A 26,553-nucleotide genomic window follows, 5' to 3' on the forward strand; every position below is an offset into this window, starting at 1 on the left:
TACAACCGCAACGTCGTCCTAACGTCCCATTGTGACTTCCAAATTTTTCCGGTGTCCGATTTGGGCTAAATTAAATAATTAAATTCTATTAAACGTAACTCGAGCGTTTCTTAAACTAACGGGCGGCTTGTTGGGGAAATTCGCATATTCGACTCGTGACTGATAATATATCGAGTCACGTGCAAGTCCGTTCGGTTCGTGCCAATTTCGGTTGTCATTAAAATCGCGAGGATCAATCTCTAGATCCGTGGGGTACGATCGTTCGGTATAGGTTCAGGATAATTCATTAAGTCATTTCGTGGTCCGGCGGAATCACCCGCAATCCACTACTATGACAGTGGCGAACTGATCCCTGGCTACCCTTAGATCGGCCAACAGTGGCTCAAAATATTACCTCGGCGATTTCATGATCGAAATTAAATTCACGATCGAATTTTCTAATAGTCGTACGAATTTAATTCCCTAATTAGCCTTTCCCCAATGGTTAGTATCCCAGGAATGATCAGTTCCGGACGAGAATCAACTGCGAATACATTTATAAAACTCAATAATTTATAAATCTCAAATGGACAAATTTTCGGGATGTCACACCTTTTTTATTTGAATTATATGATGCATGAAATATTTAACATTAGATTGCTTTCACAATATATAACCTATAATAAATTCTTTATCGATAAGGTTATGTTCTAAGATGTCATATGGAAAGATCGGGGTTCTCAATACACAAGCTCTGCACATACTACAGTCACATACTTCTCTATATTGGATAGAGATGATTTGCCAAGCAGGGCTCAGCTTGAACAATCAATGGCTCGGCGAGAGACAAGTCATTCTTTGACTCATTAAGATTGATGCTCGAAACATTAGCCAATGTACTCCAGTTAAACCCTTGGATTAGCCTGGCAAGAAGCATCACTGTCATCGCTGTCCCAAGCTGCATGGCAATGCACCCGCGTCGGCCCATGCTGAAGGAAATGAATCGCAAGTCAGGCTCTATGAGCACGACTTCCTCGGCATCACTTGTGATATGCCGCTTAGGCTTGAACTTGAGGGGTTCGTCCCACACTTTAGGGTTTCTGCCAAGACCCATCCTGCTCACGAGGATGTGGCTGCCCTTGGGGATACGGTAGCCAGCCATTACGGCGCCCGATAGGGCGACGTGTGGCACATTGAACGGCGCAATTGGGTGGAGCCTAAAGGCCTCCCTGGCGCATGCCTTAATGTAGTTGAGCTGGGGGATATCGGACTCTTGGACAAACCTCTCCTTTCCCACAACTCCAACTATTTCTTCTTTGGCTTTCTTAAGGAGTTCGGGCCGATTTATCATCTCCGCCATTGCCCATTCCACTGCGTTCGATGGATTGTCCACCGCGGCCATCATAATTTCCTACACATATCAAGATGTATAAAATTGTATGCATCATAAGTTAACTTTGAAATCAAATTCATAACCACAATATGCAAATAAAAGTATAGGTAAATTTGTCCTGATTATAGGAAAATTTTTCTTAAGGAGCTTTTGGGATATGTATAACTCATTGACATAAGGACGCCTAGATATTGAGTTCATACGTTATAGGTCATTTTATATATAGGGAAGTCTTTCTTTAGGATTTTTTGGGGTAGTTGTAAGGCTCGATTCGTACAATTTTATTAACAAAGTCGTCTTGACCAAATATATAACGTCCTATAGTTTGCTTTCTAACCTTAAAGGATGATAATAGGTTTATGTACAAGAAAGAATAAATTTCTTACCGTAGCCTGTGCTTTGACTTCATGTGGCGTTAGCAATGGCTTCCCTTGTGAGTCTTTAAGCATAATAAGAACATCCAACAAGTCTTGTGGCTCTTTTTCATTACTCTGCGAACTTGAATCGTCCCTCCATTGTTTGATTCTCTCATTTATTATGGGCTCATGCAACCTCAGAAACGTCCTCGAGCAATCTTTTACTTCCTTCTCATGCCCATCAAGGTCAAGCCCCACCAAGAATGGGAAGTAATCGGAAACACAAAATGCATAGAGATAGTTTAGTGCTTTGAATAGTGCGTCCACATGTTGTTCTTCATCAATGGTTGGTCCTCCATCTTGCCTTCCCTTGCCAAAGTACCTCTTGTCGAACACCAACCTTCTTATCACATTCCCGCAGTAGCGCCTTGTTGTCTGCCTCAAGTTCACCTGCCCTAGGCTTTTGCATTCGTTGAAGACATGCTTCACTAGGTTATCGGCTTCCTCGGCCCTCTTGTCATGGAGCCACTTGTGTTGCACCGGGCATATGATCTCCGATGTCAGGACCCGTCTCATCTACTTCCACTGCTCCCCATAGGGCGAGATGACGGCGGTCATGTAGCCGCCGCTGAACGCCCCGGCTGCCATCGACATGGGCCTCGACGCAAACCTGGCATCTTGTCTCTGGAGGAACTCCCGGGCGATCTTTGGGTCGGTTATGGGAATGACATGCGTGTTCCCTCACTACAAAAAAACACCGGATTAGCGACGAAATTTACGACGGAAATAGTGGAAAAAACCGTCGCAAATCGAAATTGCGACGGATTTTTTTCCGTCGCTACTAGGTCGTCGCAAAATTTTGAGACGGAAAATTCACAAGGTCGTCGCAAATTTGCGACGAAAAAAAATTCGTCGCAAATTTGCGACGGCACATAGTCCGTCGCAAAATTCATCGCAAATATTCCGTCGCAATTTCGTCGCAAATTTGCAACGACCTCGATCCGTCGCAAAATTCGTCGCAAATGTCCGTCGCAAATTCGTCGCAAATTTGCGACGAACTCAATCCGTCGCAAAATTCGTCGCAAAAATCCGTTGCAAATTCGTCGCAAATTTGCAACGCACGTTTGTCCGTCGCAAAATTCGTCGCAAAAATCCATCGCAATTTCGTCGCAAATTTGCCACGAACGTTTGTCCGTCGCAAAATTCGTCGCAAAAATCCGTCCCAAATTCGTCGCAAATTTCGTCGCAAATTTGTGACGAACTCAATCCGTCGCAAAAGTCATCACAAATTCGTCGCAAATTTCGTCGAAAATTTGCGACGAATTTTGTCCGTCGCAAAATTCGTCGCAATTTCGTCGCAAATTTCGTCGCAAATTTGCGACGACTCTATCCGTCGCAATTTCGTCGCAAAATCGTTGTAAAATTTGTCGCGAATTTCGTCAGAAAATTCGTCGCGAATTTCGTCGCAAATTAGTGACAAACTTTAATGATAGCAAAATTCGGCTTAAAATATTCGTCGCTATTTTTATATCATTTCGGCCATAAATTCTTGTCCATATCAATCAAAGGAGACAATGATATATAATTGAAACAGAAAAACAAACAAACCATAAATTCTGACAAACCAGCCACAATGACATATAATTGAAACAAATAACAGAAGGAAAGTTGTAGAGTCTGACATGATACTATTTGATATCCAATCTTACAATACAGTCAAGACATGAACTAAGAGACGGGACAACCATAGAAGACGCAAAAAAACCATACAGAAGAAGACGCGGATTTGGTACGATGGTAGGACACCAAAAGTAGTCACTTTTGTCGAGACCTGAGGAAATGTCGATACATAAATCAGTCCAGAATATAAAAAAAGCGTTTATGCATGGATGTGGAACTAGGTGTAAAATAACAAAAGGGTTAACAAAAATACGTTTCGGGACGAACATAAATGTTCTTACATATGAATATGAGTGAAATTATGAAAAACCAAGATTATGAAGCAAGCTTACCCCCGATTTTGAGAATTTTAACTAGAAAGACCGGAGAAAATCTTCATCATCATCATCATCATCAGCATTCTCGGCATCAATGTGTTGGTCATCATTGTACCCATCACCTACTGGATTGGCTGGAGGTACAGGAGGATCGCCATAGCGATTGATGTTAAGGTGTTGCATAACGATTCTCATTTGTTCTTCCAAGTTATGTATTCGTTCATCCTTCTTAACAAGTAAATTATTCGGACGATTCACTTCTTGGGTCAATTGCTCGTCTGGTCGTGACCTCCTTCGACTAGTCCCAGTGGATAATGAACTTCCAGGACTATTCGGCATGTACATCCTTGATAATGATCCCATCCCAAATATTTTCCCTTTTTTCGCCCCACCCGTTGCCTCCATCCATAATGCCATATTATCAACTAGTGGCCGGAACTCAGGACAATTATCACTACCACTAGCACTGCTCATTAAAAGTTTATCATATTTTTCCTACATTAACAATGTAGATGAAAATAAAATCACTATATATATATCTACCAAAAATATTGAAAGCATTCACGGTTTTCATTATAGTTTACATATAAGCCAAAGTATAACCTTACATACCTTAACAGCTTTTGCTCGATCGCCAGTCCATGTCTTATCTTTCTTTTGAAATGTGCGTTCAAATGTAGCTGCAAATGTCGGTTCCGTCCCCAATTCATGTGCCTACAAAATGTAAACATGAGTAATTGAATTAAATTAACTTATAACTCATTTAACAGACTTACCATTCGTTTGCGATGCTCCGCAATGTTGATAGAACCCCCAGCATATGTGGCTGACCCACCACTAGAACTAGAAGATCGATTCTTCTTATTCTGCTCACAGAGTTGCCGACTCTGTTCATATGCCCAAAATGTGTTAATTGCCTCCCAATTGTTAGCTGTAAAGAAAGACGGCTTCGCTTGCTTGCTTTTCGCTCTATTCATGACATTTCGCATAAAATCACTTATTTTCTTATCAAAAATTCTTCTCACTTCATTGTCTTCCGCTTCCTCCCACTTGAACTTCCGCTGCAATGAATAAAAACACAAATAGAAAATTATTATGATGATTACATATCCATAACCATGCACCAGATAAATATAGACAGATTTTGTAAAGTTCATGTCGGGGAAAATATTTGGTCCTTTAGGTATCGAAAACTACAGAGTTGTTCTGGTCCCTTTACATCATTCTTGACCATCAATTTACTACACCACACTTAATTGGTGAGAAAATAAAATATGTAAAACTTACCTTGAACTCATTCCACCACATTTCTTTCACTTCTTCTGGAACATTTCTGTAAGTAATATACTCTCCCATCCAAAAGTTTCTTACTATTTTGTTCAATTCCCTCACAACAGACGGAGCATCCGTGAATCTGCATTCATATGAATATTGTGTAACATGGACAATTCAATTGACATCAATATCTAAAGCCCTAAATATTACATATACAAAAAAAATGAAGTACTTACGAATCTCCAAATGGGCATATGAAGAATCGGTTATCTTCTTGACCTCTGTTTCCGTCAATATTCGATTATTCCGCCGAATAATGGGGTGGAACGGAAGGAGAAGGAGCTAAAGGAGATTGAACTGGAGAACGTTCAGTTCGCATATGGCCAAGTCCCGTAACATGTTGTTGAGTGTTGGAGGAAGGGCCAACGTGTCCATATTGTGACGGACCATACTGTGGTTGAGGATTAGATGCCGGGAAAGGGGAAGAGGAAAGGGACGGGGACGAGGACGAGGAAGAGTCTTGTCTTCTAGGCATGTGACCTCCACGTTTATACTGACAAGTAGGAAGGTTATGCGAATATGTAAAAAACTATTGATACGTATTACGAACACATAATGATGTACATGACGAAGCTTACCATTTTAATGGAAAGACTGAGAAAATGTTTCCTTGAAATGAGCCAATGTCGAGTGTTTATGACGTGCAATTTCCTACAAACAAATATACTATGAATCCCATTCATTTTGATATGAAACATCAATGTATGAGCACGATTTGGGTGGCTACAGGTATTAAACATCACTATATGAATCGCATTCATTTTGATTAAATTTTTTTTGACAACGTACAAAAATTTAAATTTCACTGAAAGTGGGTGGCCACAGGTATTCTAAGTCATTCTGTACAGTTTTGTAAGAAAAAAATTATTATTATTGCAAAAAAAAATTTTGGGCCCTAAAAAAAAATTTCACTAAAAGTTAGTGGCCACCGATATTCTAAGACATTTTGTAAAGTTTTGAAATTTTAAAATTTTAAACATTTTTTAGTTATTATTTTTTAATATAAATTTTTTTCGTGAAATAAAAAAATTTGTCCATACTAAAATTGGGTGGCCACAAGTAGTCTAAGCTATTAAGTAAAGTTTCCAAAATTTTTGTCCTTATTTATTTTAATAATTTTTAGGGCACGTTAAAAAAATTAAATATAACTAAAAATGGGTGGCCACAGGTATTATATGTCATTCTGTGAAGTTTTGAAAATTTTTAAATTCTAATTTTTTTTTGGCCATCTAAAGAAATTTACATTTCACTGCAAGTTGATGGCCACATGTTTTCTAGGCAATTCTATGCAGTATTGAAATTTTATATTTTTTTAATTTTTTTTTCACCCAAAAAAAATAAAAATTTCCCTCACAATGGGTGGCCACATTTATGTTAAGCCATTTTATAAGGTTATGGAAATTTTTAATTTTTTAATATTTTTTTCCTCGGAACGTTAAAAAATCTAAATTTCATTGAAAATGGGTGGTCACTATTAATTTTTGCCATTTTGTGATATTATGAAATTTTTGTTTTTTAAAAAGTTTAAAAAACTTTTACGGTCAAATTTCATATTTGTTACCAACATATACCGTTGTTTTAATTTTCCGTAATTTTCCTTGATTTTTTATAGAATTGTTCAATTTTCAAGCATTTTCTGTGAAAACGCTTAATCAATCACATTATCGTCATTTAACACTTAATCATCCACATAATAGACAAATTAACCAGTCGACCATCGATCAAAGCCACATGCAATCCTGAAATCGACCCGTAACTTAGCCAACGAAAAGTGATCCTAAATAATCCTTAAACAAGTCCGACTAATTACCTAATTATACTAACTAGGGTTTAAAGAGTTGCTTACTTGGTTCAAGGACAATAAAAATCGGCCTATAGAACAGTGGCGGTCCCGGCGCAAGCGTGAGCTCAAATGGTGACTAGTCGATCAGGTGCTCGGCCACGACCGGGCGAACGACGGCGGAGCTCGGCGGCGACGGCGTCAGGGGCGGCGACGGTGTCGGGCGGCGGCAACGGTGTGGGGGCGACGACGGCGTCGGGCAGCGGGCGGCGGCGGCGGGCACGAGCGGCCGACGGCCATAGCCTCGGCCGACGATCGGGAGGCCGGTGGCAGCTGGCCGGCGGCGGCCGGCGGTAGCGACAATGGACGACGGCGTTGGCGGCGGGCCGGCCGACTCCGGCGGGCGGGCGACAACGGCGAGGCCGGGCGGCGACGGCGGGCCGGGTACTTGGCTGACGCAACCGGCGGGGCGGGCGACGGGCCGGTGGGGTGGCGGCGAGGCGGGGGGGCGACGAGGCGGGGGCGGCGACGAGGTCGGCGAGGCGGCGGCGGGCGAGGCGGGGCCGAGGGCGCGACCGGCGGGGGCGGGCGACGGGGCGGGGTTGCATGGGCGGCGGGGGCGACCGGCGACGGGCGGGGCTTGCATGGGCGACCGGCAACGGGCGGGGGCTGCGGGCCGACCGGCGACGAGCGGCGACGGCTGGGCGGCGACGGCGACGGCTGCGACGGCGACGGGCGGGGGGGAATGCACAAATCGGGCGGGGGGCGACGTCGGGGAAGGGGGAGGGGTAATAACGATGTAAATTTGCGACAGAACGCTGACGTCCGTCGCAAATTTGCGACGGATCGAGTAAGTTCGTCGCAAATTTGCGACGGACGCTCCAGTCCGTCGCAAATTTTTCACCAACAAAAATTCCTGAGGAAAACAAAAATTCATCGCAAATTTACGACGGAATTAAACAAATTGGAACTGCAAATTGGAACGGACGAAGCTGTCCGTTGCAAACTTGCGACCGATTAATTTTTCCGTCACAAATTGGAAAGGCAAAATTTCAACGGCAAAATTTGCGACGGACTCAGCCGTCCGTCGCAAATTTTGCGACAGTAATCTTAGTCCGTCGCAAATTTACAATGGATTTTTTTTACGCCGAAAATTTCGAGCGGTAAAAATCTTATCGCAAAATCAACTTTCTGTCGCAAATTTGCGACGGATTAAATTATCCGTATACAATTTCGAACGGTAAAAATTCTCTCGCAAAATTTGCGACGGACAGCTTGAGTCCGGCGCAAAAATGCACATACTACATGAACGTTGTAAATTTGTGACTTTTTTTTTTCGGTCAAAAATTTAGCATCTCATTTATTTGGGTCCTAAATTTACTACATCTTTTTTTCAATCCAAAATTTAGGCATCTCAAATGTTGCAATAGAAATTAGAATATCGGAAATGTTAGGGCACGTTAATAATATTAGACTTGTCAGCATTTAAGGACAAAATTTCGGACGATCAATTAAAATAAAAAGAATAATCGACAATAACAATAATAAAAAAGCACAATAACAATAATAACAAGAATAATAATGATAACAACCAAAATAGCACTTGTAGAATTAATAATTACACATCTGTAGTGTTTTGTGACAAAAATTTTAATCTTCGTCTTCGTCTTCGTCTTCGTCTTCGTCTACGTCTTCGTCCTCGTCTTCGTCTTCGTCCTCGTCTTCGTCTTCGTCCTCGTCCTCGTCCTCGTCCTCGTCTTCGTCATTTGTCTGAAAATCAGATTCTGAACATTCTTGTACATTTAACTCGCAAATTTCAGTTGGATCCACATCTATCATTGCTCCACACGGATCTCGTAAAGTTTGTATGTTATATTCCTCAATTTCAACCGTGTTAGACACTTCCTCCTGTTGGTAGGCTCTATCCTTCTAGTGTTCCTCGATTTTCCTCCGTGCTTTGATTTTACATACAGCCCACCAATCAGCTTTGTCACGTTTCAAACTAGGATATGATGCATAACATACTTGAATTGCTTGTTGTGCCAAGACAAATCGTTCATACTTCATATACCTTTTCTTGTAATTTATTTCAACCAAATTGAACTTCGTATGCACCTTCATTCCTTTGACGGGGTTGAACCACGTGCACTTAAATAACACAACCCGCATCATTAATGGTCCAGAGTACTCTATTTCTATGATTTCATCCAACAAGCCATAAAAATCATCTTTCGAACTGTCACCATTGGATGACCGAACAGACACATCACTATTCATTGTGGATTTTCCCATTCCATATTCTTGAGTATGAAAATTATATCCATTTATGAAATATGCTGGCCAACTTCGAACTCTTAACTATGGGCCCCATGACAGATAATATAGCAATCCTTGCCCTCCAATTTCATCATAATTACTGTGAACCTAAGGTTACACATGCAAAGTTAATAATATATATTTAACTAAATAATGTATATAATTTTAATAACTTGGTTTTGATCCATAGGCAACTTACATATGTCTTGAACCATGCTGCAAATTGTTCATCGCACAAACGGTCAAACTCATTTGGTTGTAGTCCAAACATTGAAGTTTGGAAAATCCTAATATTAAAAGCCATATCATTATTAGCAAATATTTGACACGCAAAATATATATTTACAAATTTACACTTACTTGAAGTATGGCTCGACTTCTCGACAGTTCAGTAAAATATAAGTATGGGCTACATGAAGTTCTTCGCCTGATAAGTAACGAAACTGACATGCGCCGCTTGGTCGACCCAGATAATTGAAAATAGAGAATGCTATGCAATTGGGATCAATGGGGCCCTCATTATTTCTGCCTGCTCTCCGCCTCTTGCATTGAACTTGCGGCTCAAAATAGTATGATGCAAATGTCGTCACTTCTTCCACAATATATGCATTACAAATTGAAGCTTCAACATGTGCCTTATTCTTCACTTTTTTCTTCAAATGATATAAGAATCTAGTTGAAATAGAAAGAAGCTTATCGGGACATATTATATGATAAACTCATTTGAACTGTATTTTAAAGAAAACATTACCTCTCAAATGGATACATCCATCGAAATTGGACGGGACCTGCAACTTTGGCCTCATAAGGCAAGTGAACTAAGAGATGCTCCATCGAATCAAAAAACGCTGGAGGAAATATCCTTTCTAAGTTGCAAAGAATAATTGGAATATCTCTCTCTAGTTTTTCCATGTGCGATGCTTTTAGCACTGTCGAGCAAATATCATGGAGGAAATTGCTTAATTCTGTAATGGCGCCCCATACAAAGTTTGGTAAAACTTCCTTCAAAGCTATTGGAATTAGTCTTTCCATCAGGATGTGACAATCATGACTCTTCAAATCTGTCAACTTGCATTCCTTCAAATCAACACATCTCCCGAGGTTCGAAGCATATCCATCAGGAAACCGCACAGATTTCAACCATTAACAAACAACTCGCCTCTGCTCCTTATCCAATGTATAAACTGCTTTCGGTTTTGGTCCCCTGTTGCTTGCATCCATAGCTAGTATTGGCCGATCGCAAATATCTCTCATATCTTTTCTTGCGTTCAAGTTGTCTTTTGTTTTTCCGGCGACATCCATCACAGTATTTATGACATTGTCGAAAACATTCTTTTCTATGTGCATGACGTCAAGATTATGATGAATAAGATGGGCCTTCCAATATGGTAGATCCCAAAATATACTGCGTTTTGTCCACTTATGTGTACTTCCGTACTCAAAAGTCGTGCCGTGCGGATTTTCAACAACAGTTGGAAAGTCCTGCACACGCTCCCAAATTTGATCGCCAGTCAACCTCAATGGTGGACGCGTTCTTTCAGTCCTATTCTTGCTGAACTCTTTCTTATTCCTTCTGAAAGGATGACTTGGCGGTAAAAATTGTCTGTGACAGTCAAAATAGCTAGGCTTCTTTCCATGTTTTAATCTAAATGACTTTGTCCTCTCCAAACATATTGGACATCCTAAGATCCCAGCTGTACTCCATCCAGATAACATTCCGTAAGCTGGAAAGTCATTTATCGCCCAAAGAAGGGCAGCCTTCATAACAAATGTTTGATCGGTAGAAACGTCATACGTAGGGACACCTTCAACCCATAGCCGTTGTAACTCCTCAATCAATGGTTTCATATAAACATCTATCAACTTTTTCGGATTTTGCGGCCCTGTCACGATCAATGTCAAAAACATATAAGGTGTCTTCATGCACATACCAGGTGGAAGATTGTACGACGTTACGATAACTGGCCAGCATGAATAACTTTTTCCTGTTTTCCCAAATGGAGCAAATCCATCGGCACAGAGACCTAACCTGATGTTCCGAGGCTCCATTGCAAACTCAGGGTATGTTCTATCAAAATGTTGCCATGCCTCTGCATCTGAAGGATGACACATTATACCCTCTTCGGTTTCATGATTTGCATGCCAAGTCATGTGTTCAGCAGTGGCTTTAAACGCATAAAGCCTTTGCAATCTGGGGATTAAGGGCAGATAAAACATTTGCTTGTATGGTTTACGCTTCTGATTACGACCCGGCCTCCTATTAATCTTGTACCTAGGTTGGCTACAGAATTTGCAAGATTCTGCATTTTCATCATCTCTCCAATATATCATACAACCCCTACTACATACATCAATCCTTACAACCGGAAGACCTAAGTTATCCACTAGCTTTTTCATATCATAAAAATCACTTGGCATGTTGTTATCACGAGGCAATGATTCCCGCATTACTTCAACAAAAGAGTTGAAGCAATCCGCAAACACATTATGCTCTGCCTTGATATTTAATAGTCGAACTGTCGCCGATAACTTAGTGTGGTCCTCACAACCTGCCCATAGAGGTTCATCTGCTACTTTCAAAACATCCCAGAACTGATTAGATTGAAAAGTTTCATTATACACATTCTCCTCAAAACCCGTTACTCCTATATCTTCCAATTGTGAAGCATGACTAGTACCCACTTGTTCACGTGTAGGAGTAAAACTAGTACTTGCATGATTTAATTCTATGACAAAATTATAACTAGCTGCATCAATCACCATCCTCTCGTATGGGTTCAATTGCTCATAATAGCCACATTCTTCCCTAACTGAAAATTGGTCACTTCTTCCATATCCTTCATCAGATATAAATGGTTCACCATGGGAAGTCCAATTATAATAGTTCGGAGTAAACCCAAATCTAATAAGGTGTTCTCTAACTTGATCACACACAAGAAATTTACCATTACCGCACTTTTTACACGGACACCTTAACTTATTTCCATCCATAAACTCATATTTACTACTAGCAAAGTCTTAAAATAGTTCCAACCCAGTAAGAAACTCATCTGTCAATCCTTGACGTCCAGGTAAGTTCTTATTATACATCCAAGCCCTTTCTCTTTGCATTGTGTCTGTATTAAAATAAAAAATTCTGGTAAAATATTTAAAATATCATATCTATTGTTCTTAATTAAAACCATAAAATTTTGAAAATTATAATTTTTGTTATTCACGCAACAATTAATATGAAATTGCAAAAATAGAAAAAATTACAATGTAAAGAAGACTTACCCAAATATTTGACTGAAATATTTGTAGGAGAAAGTGATCAATTTGATGAGAATTGCAACGTCCACTTGGATTGCGAGAACTTCAATTAGGCACATACCCAAAAAAGAATAATCACTTAAGAATCATTTTTTAATAATTTTTAATGTGCGATGAAAACCGAATGTATCCATCGCAAATTTTGCGACGGAATTTTCATTTATTCGTCGCAAATTTGCGACGGCACATAGTATCCGTCGCAAATTTGCGACGGATACTCAAATCCGTCGCAAATTTTGCGACGGAATTTTCATTTATTCGTCGCAAATTTGCGACGGAATCAGGTATCCATCGCAAATTTGCGACGGCACATAGTATCCGCCGCAAATTTGCAACAGAATTTTCATTTATTCGTCACAAATTTGCGACGGAAACTATTTCCGTCGCAAAACGGCGTGGCCGTTCAGCCTCATCCAAAGGCCGGCGAGGTGTCGCCGGTCGCCGGTCGTTAAACCGGTGATGCAAATACAAAAAAAAAAACAAACATAAATATATATTTAAAAAAAAGAAATTACAATGCAACGACGAATAGTCACGAAGCTAGCTATGACACTTACCGGTACAAAAGGCTTCACCGAGATTAATATGTGCGTGCGCGGATTTTGCTGATTTCAGACATATGAAAGAGGGAGAAAAACGAGAGAGAGCGAGAGAGAGCGAGAGAGAGAGATAGGGTTGGAATATCACGGGCTGATAAACTACGAATTTGCGACGGACGTTGTTTTCGTCGCAAATTTGCGACGGACTTACAATGCCGTCGCAAATTTGCGACGGCTTTATTTTCCGTCGGAAATTTGCGACGAATGTTTTTCCGTCGCAAATTTGCGACGGATTGTATTTTCCGTCGCAAATTTGCGACGGATTACATTTTCCATCGCAAATTTCCGACGGAAAATAAAACCGTCGCAAAATCCGTCGCAAATTTGCGACGGAAATAAACCGTCGCAAATTTGCGACGGAAAATGTAATCCGTCGCAAATTCCGTCGGAAATTTGCGACGGAAAAACGTTCATCGCAAATTTCCGTAGCAAATTTCGTGTTTTTTTGTAGTGCCTATGCGGAAGCACGCAATGTCGGTGTCCATCTCCTCCAACCAACAAAGGATCCACCGGCCCGTGGGCTTGTTCAGGAGCACGTCTAGGGCGCAGCCGACCACTGGCCACGGGGAAGGCCTTGGAGGCAGCGGGAGCGGCTTGGATTTTCCTTTGACGCTTTTGCACCAAAATTGTTTGATGATGTTGTATAAGATGACTAGCGCCATGAGAAGTAGGGCATAGGCCAAGGTGGCGGAACTCATCATCATGGCGGCAATCAGAGAACCGTCGACACACTGGCTAGTCTTGGCCTACGGAGGTTTATAAGACTAGGGTTTTGGGAAAATGAAGAAGATATGAGAGTTGTGCATGGACATACACATATATAGATGTGGCTATATGGGAAAGCTGAAATCGACCATTCAATTACAGGCAAGCTAGTTAGTATCCAAAGAAATTCTATTTAAATGTAAGAAATCGGAATAGAGTTGCATGTGAATTAACAAGTTTATTCAATAAGAGTAAGTGTTCTGAGTTAAATAGGCCAATGTCTTCAGGTATTTTCTCGTCTCAACGTCAAGTTTAAATACATATATGGTAGTTTAATCTCCAAAGCTAGCGCGTTCTTGGAAGAACCGCTACTCTTATAATCGTGGTTATCTCTTACCTTTCTTATCCTTTTGGCTAAATCAAGTGCTCATCTTGTCCAGCTTCTTTCACTTGGATGAGTTCGATTTGTATTTTGGTATTTAACTCTGTTTTGAGGATGCTACTTGCACAAAGATGCTCGTCTTGTCCTTCTTTAGCTTTGGAACTTTGGAGGCTAAATGATGTTTACAGCACACGTGATCTATGTACGTACATTTTCTAGAAGTGCATAACGTGGTGCCAACTTCACATCAACATGGCCATGTGGTATCACCAAATTAATAAGTCATATCAACTTGATTGGTCGGTGACACCAAACGTGCATGTCGAGCATTCTTTTTTCCATGCTAATACGACTCTCTTTACGAGTACTTTATTAAAGTGGAAGAAATCTACGAACGCTTTAAATACCAATGAAAGAATGAGTATGAGTGTGGAGTTGTCATTAAGCGCAACCAGTTTTGATGTAGCGCCCTAATGACAGCTCATTATTTCGCTTGATCGCTCTCTCGATGACCGGTTTTTTTTCTTTTGAGGGGAAAAATAGGTCGAATAGAAGGAGTTACATATAAGAAAACTTGATATTAGTGGTGAAAACAAGAGAAAGGGTTGACGAGGAGGAAAGATAAGAAAACTGATGAACAGCGCACACCATGTGCTCACGCCAGCTTCCAATGATTTAACGTTGTACAAAGCTGGTAGTTGAGTGTCTGCTCCATAGCTGATTATATTAGGTCGATAGTTATCTCAACCCCGTTCTATTTCATCACATGCTCAAGGGTAAGCGTTTACTTTCTGTTTTGAAAATTCTCCTCGCACGGATATGCTCGTCTTGTCCTGCTTTATCTCCGCGAGTTTGGCAGTAAAATCATTCTTTATCGCATATGTCAAGTAGTATGTTCTTTTGATAATTTCCGGATAGAATCAAGAGCCGAACTTACATACGACCCTCGAGCAAAGTTCCGACTTCCAAGTTTATCCGAAGCATCTCGTTTTGCGACACTTTATCTTAGAAGCAGCGAACCTTTTATAATTACTAATGTTTGGCCATTCTGGCAATTGAGGCAACGCGCAAGCTCTTCCGGCAGTGTGAACGACAAGCTGGGGTTTCATACTGTTTTAACGATACAATGGAAAATGAAAGACAAAATGGGGATTCACACCAGAGTGGCGACAAACCTATATTCGTCCGGGTCCAACTAGCATCAACCTAATACACGTCGTATGATTCCATATGATGACGAAGCTCTTGCAACGTAAGACATCGGATAAAACTAATGCCCGCGAGTTTCGTGGAAGCATGGTTTACCTAAACGAAACTTCCAATAAGAATAATGCTTGGATAACCCGTTGATCTTTTTCCTGGTTCAGTATCAATCCGCTTCTGTAAATCTGCAGAAACTCCTCCATTTGATTTGATCTGAATGACCCATCATGAATATATGTTTTTTATTGTGAATGATGTGGCTACATTTAACTAAAATGGACAGAGGGCTGCTTTGTCGATCAAGGGTATAAATAAAGTGCTAACGTCAACAATGGCAGTACGCGTGAGTGATGACATCATCAGCTCTACAAAACTCGGGCCTAAATTGGTCTATCCAATGAGGAAGAAGAGAACGTTCTCGTCAGTGCATGACTTCAGCTCCAATGCTCGGCCAGTCGTCCGGCGGCTTGGACGGCCTCAAGCCATGTCGCCAAGCCGAGGCCCAGCTTGCAGCTATTGACGGGAGCTTTTATTTCATGAGCCGCGGCTCTGTCAGCTGCTACATTGACTAGGGGCAAGGAAGTGAAGCAAGCCATATTTCAAGGCTATAGTTGAAAATCGGATTTGTTATAACAAAAGATGAAAACACAAGACAGGGTTGATGCATTGGTGAGGGAAGGAAAGGACATTTGCATTCATGTACCTGAATAGTTCTAATTTGATGTTATATATAGTATATTAGGAATTCAGAGGATATAAGAGGTTTTTGTGTGATTTTCGTGACTAGTTGTTTCACGTGTATATGCATGTTATTCGTTGTTAGAATGTATGAATATTAAATCAAGTCTTCACTAAAAGTTTAAACTTTTAGAGCAATTGGTTTGATTTTACAAAATCTCACACGACATTAGAGCAGTAAGTCATAAGTTCAAATCTTTCTGGACCCTTTATTCGCCTATTTCCAAGCTTAGTACTAGATCGAAGTATAGCCAAAGCATCAGTCATTCTACAAAGTCTCACATTAGTACTACTAATAATTCCTTTTATCTACATCTCTTGATAATATATCTCAAATACATATTTTAGATTGATGTATATGATAAAGAACAAACATGCTATACCCACCTAAGAGCAAGGTTGTCTCAATCCGACTTATCCTATGTGAAAGATGTTCAAAGGCAAAGTTGATCATCTAGGCACAAATTAATCGAGAGTTGATGCTGCTCTTTTTATGATGGTCACGGCAAGCCGAAATCGGTTCTTGTATTGAATCGAGACTCATTCTTTGATTGTGAAAGAGACTCTTTTTAAAGGGAGACGTAGTACGATCAGGTACAATAAAGCATTCCACCATATAAGCCACGCAAACTATACTTAGAAGGGAAGATTGGCCAGATGAATGAGCTTGCCTGGTGCTACACGATCTCATGGCTAAGGTCAATCGGCTGGAACCGTGACAAAGGGTAATCGGGAGTCTTCTTCATATGCGATAACCATACGACGTAAAATGCCAAGATTGCTTAGACAATGGTTAATCTATTCACATAAGGAACTTTAAATAATTATCTTGGCGGGAAAACGTCATGGATTGCTACAGGGATTCTTTAGCAGTACGTATGTGCTATAATAAATAGAAAACCATACCTTTGTCTGATTAATTTTATTCTCTCTCGTGTGCGGAATCTGAGTGAGATGATGCCATATTTGAAATCACACGGTTAACATTGCCGAAAGAATCCCCCCAAAGAGAGCAGAACATCCCAAACTCCAGCTAAAACCCCGAATTCAAAAGCCATCATGAACGTATCGGACGAGAGAACCAGCAATTAAATGATTCGTATGATGGAAGAAAAAAACAAAGGATTCCCACGAGTGTGGCGACAAAACTAAATTCGTTTGGGTCCAACTTTGCACAACCTAAGTCACATCGTATGATTTCATATGATGACGAAGCTCTTGCAACGTAAGACATCACATCAAGCTAATTCCCGCAAGTTTCGTGGAAGAATGGTTTACCTAAGCGAAATATTCAATAACAATAATGCTTGGATAACCCTTTGACCTTTTGATGGTTCAGTATCGATCCGCCATTGTAAATCTAGAGAAAACCCTCCATTTGATTTGATCTGATTGACCCATCATGGACATATGTTTTTTGTTCCGAAATAGATAAGAATAATGCGGAAAATAAAATTGTAAAATTTATGTGTATTTCGATATTTCATATTGAAGAGTACATGGGCCTATTTATATAGGCTTTACTATAAAGTAACAAAACATTACGATATCAATTATAATCAATCGGGATCAATTAAGGAAGTAACACACAATATTGAGAGAGAAATGAAATCAAGGGAATATCTCTAATATCCCCTTAAACTCAATGTGACGTAGAAGAAGTCAACTAGAGTTTAGAGAAAAGATCTTGAAAATGGCCAGGTGGATGTGTCTTGGCAAAGATATTAGGAGTCTAGTCAGCAGATGAAGTAGAGACAAGTCCCGTAGTGCCATGATGCACATAGTATCGAATGAAATGACAATATGATTTAATGTGTTTGGTGTGCTTATGAAAAACATCATTGTGTGCTATTTGGATAGCATTGCGATTGTTGCAGTAAATGACAGTTTATCCACAATGAATGACACAAAATGTCTTTCAATAACCATCGCAACCATAATAATTATAATGTCGTATAAGCAAGAGCGCAAGATTTTGCATCCAAACTAGAGTGAGTGATTGTGGTCTGTTTCTTGTTATGCCATGAAATAAGAGAGTTACCTAGGAAAAAGAAATAGCCTGTAGCGGAGCAATAATCCTAGATGATACCAACCGAGTCAGCAGTGGAATAAGCTGTCAACTCTAAGGTAGAATGAGTAGAAAAGTGAGGACCATGAAATAAAGTACCATTGTCATGACGAAGAATCCAAAGGACTACAGAAAAATGGGTTGTTCATGGCTTTGTCATGAACTAATTGATGACGTGAGTGGCATGAGCAGTGTTAAGATGAGCAATAGCGAGACATATAAGACTGCCCACCAACAGTCGATAGATTATAAGGTTCAAAAGAGAAGTCGTATCTTTGGCATCAAATTTGACATTGGTCTCATAAGAGTAGGAGCAACATTGTTGTCAGTGAGTCCAGCTCGAGAAAAAAGATTAGCAACATATTTGGCTTAAGAAAAATAGTAACTAGAGTAATATGAAGTAATCTCCAAGCCAAAAACGTAGCTGAGTTGCCTAAGATTTTTTATTTCAAATTGTTGATTGAGGAATTGCTGGAGTTTTGAAATGCCAAAACAATTATCTCCAGTAATAACCATATTGTCCACGTATAAGAGTAGCATAGTGGACCCAAGAGATGTGTGTCTAATAAAAAGAGCATGGTCATAAGGATTAGATTCAAGATTCCATGATTGAGTTTGTAACGCCCAGGGTTTATATTGTATAATATTGTCCGCTTTTTGCCCACTAACCCTTACGGTTTTAAAATGCGTTACACAGATATAAAACCTTAAGCCCTATAAGCCAGTCCAGGACTCCCCCTAGGCAATGTGGGACAAGAGAGGCTCCCCTTCCCTTCCCTGCACACGTCCGAGGACTGAGGCGAGGATGCACCGCCATCCTTCCTCCCCGCCGCCACCTAGGCGGTCACACTCTCCACCCCTTATGGAAACGATGACCTCGCTGTGGCCCCACGCGCGGTTGGGAGTTGGCTCTGACACCACCTGTAATGCCCCGGGTCTACGATATGTAATATTGTCCGCTTTGGGCCCACTAACACTCACGGCTTTAAAATGCGTTACACAAGCCAGTCTAGGAATCCCCCCTAGGCGATGTGGGACAAGAGAGGCTCCTCCTCCCTTCCCTGCACACGTCTGAGGACTAAGGCGCGGATGCATCACCATCCCTTCTCCCTGTACACCGCCACCTAGGCGATGCACAGAGTTAAACTTGGAATACCATGCATGAGGAGCATGTTTCAGGCCATATAATACTCGATGTAATCAACATACTTTGTTGGAAGGATGAGTGTATCCAAAGTGAGGCACCATACAAACTTTCTCAATGAGTTGGGAATACATTTTTTACATCTATATGTAACAAAAACTAGCGCTTAACCGCGGTGGCAGCAAGAAGAATGCGAACATAAGTAAAATGTGCAACATGAGCTATATTCTCTTCATAGTCAATTATGTATTCCCAAGTAACACTTTTCTCTACTAGCCAAGCTTTGTAGTGATCCATGGTGCCATATGTCTTCATTTTAATCTTATACACCCATTTGCAATCTAAAGCAGATTTAATATGAGGCAAATCAGTCAAATCCCAAGTATGAGATTTGTCCAAAGCCTACATCTCATCTGCCATTGATTTTGCCAAAGAGGATTAGATACTAGCTTCTCTCTATGTCCGAGGCTCGTGAAAAGAAGCAATAGTATGTGAACAATGGAAATTACAAAGCAGAATAAAAGATTGACTTATGTGGGTGGAATGATGAATAGGAGAAAAAGGGAATTACCAAGGGTGGAGAATCTGCCGATGGTGCAAACATGTCCAAAGCTGCCGAAGTGGTATCACTGGAGGTAATTGCATCAAGATTAGAAGAAGACATCTCTGAAGATGGAAATTCAAAAATAGAGTGAAGTATATCATTTTTAGAGAATAAAGCCAATGAAGGATTGGTAAAGAAGCGAACAGTAGGAGAAGATTTGAAAGGACAAAAAGATAAGAACATCTTGTGTTTCCAAAATGTGACATGACAAAACACCCGAAGACGGTTAAAGACAGGATCTCAAAATCTATACCCTTTTTACTTAATGTCATACCCAAGGAAGCAACATAGATGAGCACGGGGTTCTAACTTCGTACATTCATTTGGATGAAGAGGCGCAAAACGAACACTACCAAAGACACAAAGAAGATTGTAATTAGGAACACTATCATACAAATACTCATAAGGAGAGTTGTTACCTATCATTGGGGACGATGTACAATTGATAGTGTACACAACAATTTTGCAAGTCTCTCCCATAAACTATTCTGGACATGAGGCTGAGATGAGAAAAGTGCATACAACTTTTGTACATTTGTTTATACTCTAACTCAACCATTAGGTTGAGAAGTTGCTGGACAAGAACGAGAAATGGTAATACCATTTTGAGAATAATTTTGAGAAACTCTGTCATTATATTCCACGGCACTATTAGTACGAAACCTTGGTATCATGAGAAAATTATGTTTTGATCATGGCAACAAAATCACAACAGATATGAGCAAGTTCTGATCGAGTTTTCATATAATAAAGACATGTATAACAAGAATGATCATAAAAAATTACAATATAATGAGATCACCCCATAGTGGGAGTAGGAGATGGTCCTAAAACGTCAGAGTAAATTAGATCAAAAGGAGCATAAGAGATAGATTTATTAAAATCAAACATTAAAGAATGATGTTTTTCCCAACTTACATAGCAAACAATTAAAATGTTTATTGTCAACAAAGCCTAAATGACCACTTGATATCAAAGGAATTAATCTAGAGAAAGCAACATGATCCTATAGAAAATGTCAAGTTTCAAATGATATTCTGGCAGCATAGCTAGCAAAGGATTTCAAAAGTTTCAAAGAGATAAGCTTGACTAGGAGTCCCACTTTATGCCTCGTCTCAATTGTTTGTCCCATCTGTGATTCTTGAGAAAATATTTAGTGATTGTCAATCACCACGTCATCATCTTACGTGACATACGTGTTCCACCCAAAAGACGACATGTGTTGCGTGACGTGGCAATGGAAGGAATCCCTTTTGTCTCTCTCCTCTGGCTGGTTCGTGGGGAAAGTACTGACCACAGTAAATATTTATTGCTTATGAGCTCTCGCTCTCTCTCCTCTCTCCTCTCTGTAACGTGAAGGAGGTCTTTTGCCTTCTCTCTCTTCTGCAACCCATTCTCTCTTCCTCTCCCGAGCTCACCCGAAGCCCTCTCCTCCTTCTTCTTCTTCGCCTTCGGCCTCGCCTTTCCGACTCCGGCTCCAGAAACCGCCCGGAGAAACCGCTTGCCTCGGGTTCCGATTTCGGGTTTGGACGATTTTGATGGAGAAGTGATTTCCTTTTGGCGGCTAAAAATTGAAACTTGACTTCCCAAAGACAATGAAATTCCAGTGCAAACGCTCATTCTCATCGGCTTTCGACGCTCATTCTCATCGGCTTTCGTAGCTTCATCTGCTAAACCCATCTTCTCTCTCGCTCGCTTGCTCGCACTTTCTGAGTTGGGCATGGCTGACCCGATCTCGAGTCAGCTGGAAATTATAGGCAAACTCAAGTGTTCTATATGATGAATCTGCCATACCCAGAAGAAAAAGAAGAGAACTTCTCTCCGTTTTTCTCAATAGCGCTTCAGCTTCTGATAGTTCTTTCTACTTTTTGCCAGATGTTCTGTTCGTTTGATTTGAAATTCATAGGATTAATCGACTCGAGACGGATTGATTTCTTTATTTTTTTGGGATTCGTTCATATTTGGTTAGCGAGGTTGTCGCATTTGAGTTTGAATCGATGCTGGCTAAACTCGTTGACATATTTAAAAAAAATTGGAGTGTGAACCCTTTACTTATTGCTGTTCGGTTATTGGATTTGTCTATTAGAGAATTGATTGCAGTGTTGTTGATGTTTTGCAGCTTGCTTGAGATGTTATTTTATTGAAGTAGTTCGAATTAGTTGATTTAGAAAAGGAGATGATGCTCTGTTATGAAGTCCTCTTTTTCGTGTGGTGTATATCCTCTCCCTCACGGATCTATGTTCTACACTAGTGTGTTGGGATTGGTCTTTCTTTTTACGTTATTTCGTGCTTATTGGTTGGAGACATGCTACATTATGCCTTGATTCCACCTCTAGAAAAACATGAGAAACATTTGAGAGAGAGGGGAGGGGGGTTGCCAATGGCACCTCAAACTAGCATGATGATGAATTGGAACATGAATCTTAAAAAACGATCCATTTTTTTTTGTATCTAGATCTCGCTTTGAAAACTCATCTGTCGCAAGTCACAATTAGACCTGTTAAACGGGTGGGTCGGGTCGGGTTTGGGTCGAGTTATAAATGGTCCAACCCAAATTGACCCATTAACCCGTTTATGACCCATTTATTTATAGTGTAAATATCCCGACCATACCTGACCCATACCCGACCCGACCCATATTGCTAAAACACTTTTATATTTAACCTAATCTAAGAATACTTGTTTCTTATGATTTTTTTTTAAATTATATTGCTAAAACATTTTATGCAATACAAAGCTAGTGCAAAATTTTTATAATTTTTTTTAAAATTGAGGTTCTATTTGTTTTACGAAAAATGCGACATTTCTAGAAAATATTTTCCATAAAGTCATTATCCAAGAAAATAAAAAAATTTCTAACGTTTGGTTGAAACCTGAAAATAAACTAGAAAATATTTTTCGATATTTGATATATAACATCTATTTTACTTTGTGCATACATTTTAATAATATATAATATATTTTTTTTATTTTTTAAATCGAATTTTTAATTATTTTTGTTTTTATTTTTTTCTTTTTCCTTTATTTTTGGCCGATCGCCGACCGCCGTGGCCGGCGATCGACCACAGGCGAGGACGAGCTCGCCGGAGGCCGACGAAGCTCGTTCTCGCCGATTTGGCGAGGTCGAGCTCGCCCGAGGCCGGCGAGCTTGAGTCTCGCCAAATCGGCGAGGCTGGAGCCTCGTCAGGATTGAGCGAGCCTCGAGGTCGCCGGAATCGGGCGAGCTAGAGGCTTGCCAAATCAGGGAGGCTCGAGCCTCGCCTGAGGCCGGCGAACTGGAGCTTTGCCCGCCTCCGGCGAGGCCGTCTCGCCCCGATGGCCGGTCGCCGTGGCCGACCACTGGCCGAAATAAAAAAAAAAAAGAAAGAAGAGAAAAGAAAAAAGAAAAAAAGAAAAAGAGAACAAATAAAAATAATTAAATTTCGATTTTTTTAAACATTTTTATAAAGAGGGAGATAGTGTGTGGATGAGTCTAGTGGATGGGTTGAACATGGGTTCTAAACTCAACCCATTTAGACCCATTTATCTTTAAGCTTTAAAATTTAAAACCCATTTAAAAATAAATAGGTCATATATGGGTCTAAGACCCATTTTGACACCTCTAGTCACAACTATGAGGGGATTCTAGCTACACTATCAACAACAATCCTAAGCTATGCTATTGAACAACTATGAGGGGACTCGATTTTCTATTGAAGCTCCCTTCACGATGGGTGCTTACAGAAACTCCAGGACAAGAATGGAAGCCATTGCATTAGGACATAAATCATGTATGTTGAACGACTTTCACAGCCACAACAATGGAAAAGAATATTTTCTCAAGTGAAATTAATGGATAGACCCACTCCATATACATAGAAATAAAACATAATATACATGATACAATAGCTTGATCATTAATCTTAGCTTTCATGAAAATGGATAGAAATCTCACAAGCTTCTACACAAGCAGAGTTTGGTAACTCAGATGATTTCAGAATGTAAGTGGCTAAGGTAAAAGAACTTAATTGTGCAGTATCTTTTTACAAGTAAAGAATGAATAGAATGTTGCGAGAGCCTTAATCCGTTCCTTTCCATCTTCCCTGCAAAGCCTATGATCAGATGTACAAGCCTCTTTAGTGCCGGCTCAACAAAGAACAGCTTGACAATCTCTAGCCTTAAACACGAAGTGGTTGCCCCTTCTAATCAACGCAGTTACACAGCATGAGCTGCCTCGTGATTCCTCATTCAAAAAATCCAAATCGGTCTACAGGTAACCATCTCTGTTTCATCCCGGTCTCTTCTCACCACTTCATCTATGATATACTTACTCAAGTCGGCAAACTCAGTAGCGATTACACCTCTATGCCCAGCAAATATACCAAACAACGCCTGCATATTGAAAGTAGCAGAATCAGGTTAGCGTCCTTGCACGTTGAAGATGGCTATACGGAACTGAACTGACTATAATTCCTTTCAGAACAAAACTTGAACAAGTTCATTACCGTTTCTTCGATTCTAGCTTCAACGACTTAAGTCAGTATCCTAAGCTTCCAACCAAATTCTTTCTGGTGATCACAAATACAAATGACATCTCATCTGAATCGTTCTAGAACAGTCGCATAAATTGTTAAGCTATTCACAAACCATCCTGTCATCATGATTAAGAAGAAGCTCTGCCTGAAAAACAGAAAAATTTACCTGCGTGCTATTCCATGGATACCCTTGGAAGCAGAATACCGATCCTCCATAGCCGCCGTCGCCGGAATCCCAAAGCTACGAGCGAGAGAGAAAATGGGTTTAAACAAAGTACCCATACTCCTCTCTCTCTCCTCCATTACAACATCCCCATGGCCGTCGACGGCGTCGCCGGAATCCCAAAGCTACAAGTGAGAGAGCGAGCGAGCGAGAGAGAAGATGGGTTTAGCAGATGAAGCTACGAAAGCCGATGAGAATGAGCATTTGCACTGGAATTTCGTTGTCTTTGGGAAGTCAAGATTCAATTTTTAGCCGCCAAAAGGAAATCACTTCCCCATCAAAATTGTCCAAGCCCGAAATCGGAACCCGAGGCAGGCGGTTTCTGGAGCCGAAGTCGGAAAGGCGAGGCCGAAGGCGAAGAAGAAGAAGGAGGAGAGGGCTTCGGGTGAGCTCGGGAGAGGAAGAGAGAATGGGTTGCAGAAGAGAGAGAAGGCAAACGACCTCCTTCACGTTACAGAAGGGAGAGAGGAGAGAGAGTGAGAGCGCAGAGGCAATAAATATTTAGGCTGCGCATGACAACGATTCTGTGCCCGGGAACAGATTCTGCTCAGAAATGATTTTTTTTAATTCTGTGCTCGGAATTGATTCTGAGCATTTTAAGGCGTTTGTTAACGGGCCAAAATTTCATCCCTGGAATAGAAAAAGAACAGAAATGCGTTTGGTAACGCCACAAAATTTCTTTTTATTAATAATATTTTTAAATATTTTAATATTTCTTTCTTTTTTTCTTTTCCTCCTTCTTGGCCATGGCCTGCTCGCCGGCCATGACCGGTAAAATATTTTTTTATTAATAATATTTTTATTAAAAGTATTTTTTCTTTTTTTTTGCTATGGCCTAGTCGCCGGCCATGACCGATAAAATATTTTTTTTTTGCCATGGCCTGGTTGCCGGCCATGGCAGGTAAAATATTTTTTTTATTAATAAAATATTTTATTAAAAATATACATTTTTATTTTTTTGGACCATGGCCTGGTCGCCGGCCATGGCCAGTAAAATTTTTTTTTATTAATAATATTTTTTATTAAAAATATATATATTTATTTTTTTTTGCCATGGCCTGGCCGCCGGCCATGGCTAGTAAAATATTTTTTTTATTAAAAATATATTTTTTTCTTTTTTTGGCCATGGCTTGTAAAATATTTTTTATTAAAATATTTTTGTTAAAAATATACATTTTTTTTGCCATGGCCTGGTCGCTGGCAATGGCCGGTAAAATATTTTTTTTATTAATAATATTTTTTATAAAAATATTTTTATTAAAAATATATATTTTTTCTTTTTTTGCCATGGCCTGATCACCGGCCATGGCAGGTAAAATATTTTTTTATTAATAATATTTTTTTATTAAAAATATATTTTTTTCTTTTTTTTGGCCATGGCCTGGTCTCCGGCCATGGCCAGTAAAATATTTTTTATTTTAATAATATTTTTTATTAATAATATTTTTTATTAAAATATTTTATTCTCGTCAGATCCGGCGAGGGCGGTCCTCGAGCCGGACATTAAAAGCTACATTAAAAATCAAGAAAAGGAAGAAGAAAAAAAAATTAATCCTCAAAATTGTTCCCAGAATCAAGAAGCTACTTTTTTTTTATTCTTGAAAACTGATTCTGGGAACAATTTTTGACAAAATTGTGCCCAGAATAAAAAAATTAAACAAACGCAAAATTGTTCCCAAACTGATTCTGGGAACAAAAGAACAAAATCAAACACTATTTGGCAAGTTGTCATGCGCAGCCTTACTGTGCTCAGTACTTTCCTCACCAACCAGCCAGAGGAGAGAGACAAAAGGGCTTCCTTCCATTGCCACGTCACGCGACACATGTCGTCTTTTGGGTGGAACACGTACGCCACGTAGGACGATGACGTGGTGGTTGGCAACCACTAAATATTAGATGAACCCT

The 26,553-nt window shown here is 40.1% G+C and overlaps 2 pseudogenes; both read right to left on the reverse strand.

Moving 5' to 3' along the window:
• Window positions 1-760: 760 nt before the first annotated feature.
• On the reverse strand, window positions 761-13,771 carry LOC115662244 (tyrosine N-monooxygenase-like; annotated as a pseudogene).
• A 9,989-nt stretch (window positions 13,772-23,760) lies between these two features.
• Window positions 23,761-25,099, reverse strand: LOC130138411 (probable protein phosphatase 2C 25; annotated as a pseudogene).
• Between the last annotated feature and the right edge of the window lie 1,454 nt (window positions 25,100-26,553).

The sequence above is a fragment of the Syzygium oleosum genome, unplaced genomic scaffold (assembly GCF_021117445.2).
Source record: "Syzygium oleosum isolate NSW1041296 unplaced genomic scaffold, Sole_v2.1 Sole_v2.06, whole genome shotgun sequence".
NCBI classification, from domain to species: domain Eukaryota; kingdom Viridiplantae; phylum Streptophyta; class Magnoliopsida; order Myrtales; family Myrtaceae; genus Syzygium; species Syzygium oleosum.